Below are 1,880 nucleotides of genomic sequence, written 5' to 3'. Positions count from 1 at the left end.
AAGACACCTCAGGCTACACAGATTCCCACCCTCTCCCCCAGCCCAACCTCCTTCTCTCCTCCCTCCCCTCCACCTGCCACACACACACACACACACACACACGCACACACAGGCATTCTGCAGGACTCGTGTCTTGCTGAGCAAGCTGTGGTCATTTCTGATTGGGTTGGCACATTTCCTTGGCTGTGCCAGAACTAAACAAACACTTCTCCAGGGTTCATCTTCTAACATAGTAGCTGAGCAATTTCTTTTCATCTTTCAAGGTCTCCCTCGAGTGTCACATCCTCTATGAGAACCTTCCCAATCCCTCCAGGCAGAACTAATGTTCCTTCCTCTCACTCCCCTTCCACTTTGCCTTTGTTATTGCACACTTTATTCTTTGGCAATTATTTGTGTTTGTTCTTCTTTTTTTATATATATATATATATATTTTTTTTTTTTTAACGTTTATTTATTTTTGAGATAGAGAGAGAGACAGAGCATGAATGGGGGAGAGTCAGAGAGAGGGAGACACAGAATCCGAAACAGGCTCCAGGCTCTGAGCTGTCAGCACAGAGCCTGACTCGGGGCTCAAACTCACAAACCACGAGATCATGACCTGGGCCGAAGTTGGCCGCCCAACCGACTGAGCCACCCAGGCGCCCCTGTGTTTGTTCTTCAGCTAGAAGGGCTGTTTTCAGTCCTCCCTGTGCTTCAGAATCCACTAGGGACCTTAACATAGTACAGATGCCCAGGAACCACCCCCAGAGATTCGGGTTCTTTGGGTCTGGAGTGAGACCTTGGCAAGGTCTGATGAGGACCACTGGGAGAAAGAATCAGCTCCTTAAGGCCAGGTGTGAGTTTCATTGATCTTTGTATTACTACTGCCTGTCATTAATGGGTAGGCACAAACTTCTGCTAAATCAATGTGCCCTAGCGAGAAAAGAGGAAATGCTTACTTAAACACTGGTTGTTAAATTCCTCTTAGTGAAATAACATGTTTTGAGTAGCGAGGTTCCTTCGTTTGCCATTTTAGTTATGGAAAGACAGCTGTGGAAGCGTCCAGGAGATGAGGAGAGAAAGGACACAGAAGGTCAGCATGTGAGAGACCATGAGGAATGAGTGGTCCTCTGGTGAGAACCAAGATGCCCGATGTTCAATGTTAAGTTTTCAGTTTTGCCTCATTGCCATACCCTGCTGTTGCTCTCAAACCTTAAGGAAAGAGCATTCCAGCAGAATGCTCTGAAGTTCAACCAGTCAGGGCCTGGGCTGGGCTATCCCTTGAGTTTTGTCTGAAAAGAAGAGAGGCCAGAGCCTGCATTAGGGTGAGGTGAGTGTGGTGCTTAGGGCACCAAAAACTCTGCAATCAAGATAAATACTATTTTGATGCAGCATTAAAAAAAATCAAAATGGAAACAAAAATAAGTCTATGATCAACCAAATACCAACATTTTATTATTTATTTAATTATTTATTTAATTTTTTTTTGAGAGAGAGAGAGAGAGAGAGATTGAGAGAAATGCCAGCAGGGGAGAGGGACAGAGGGAGAGAGATAGAATCCCAAGCAGACTCCATGCTTGGAGTGGAGCCCAATGCAGGGCTCGATCCCACAACCCTGCGATCATGAACTGAGCCAAAATCAAGACAACTGACTTGTCCCCCAGACACCCCCCAAAATTTTAAATAAAGACAGAATCAATCATAGCTGTGTCCCTAAACATAGTAGAGCCTGAGGAAAGGAAAAATCAGTAATACTAATCCTGTCTTTATCTAAAACTTTGGTATTACGTTCATGATGGATTTGGGGGTTCATTTTGATTGTTTAGTATATTGCACTAAATAGTATTTATCAAAACCTTTACTGATCTTGATCACTGAAGCATCTGGTGCCCCCACCGGTT

The sequence above is a fragment of the Felis catus genome, chromosome A1, assembly GCF_018350175.1.
Source record: "Felis catus isolate Fca126 chromosome A1, F.catus_Fca126_mat1.0, whole genome shotgun sequence".
Lineage (NCBI taxonomy): Eukaryota > Metazoa > Chordata > Mammalia > Carnivora > Felidae > Felis > Felis catus.
Note: the sequence above shows the minus strand (reverse complement) of the source record.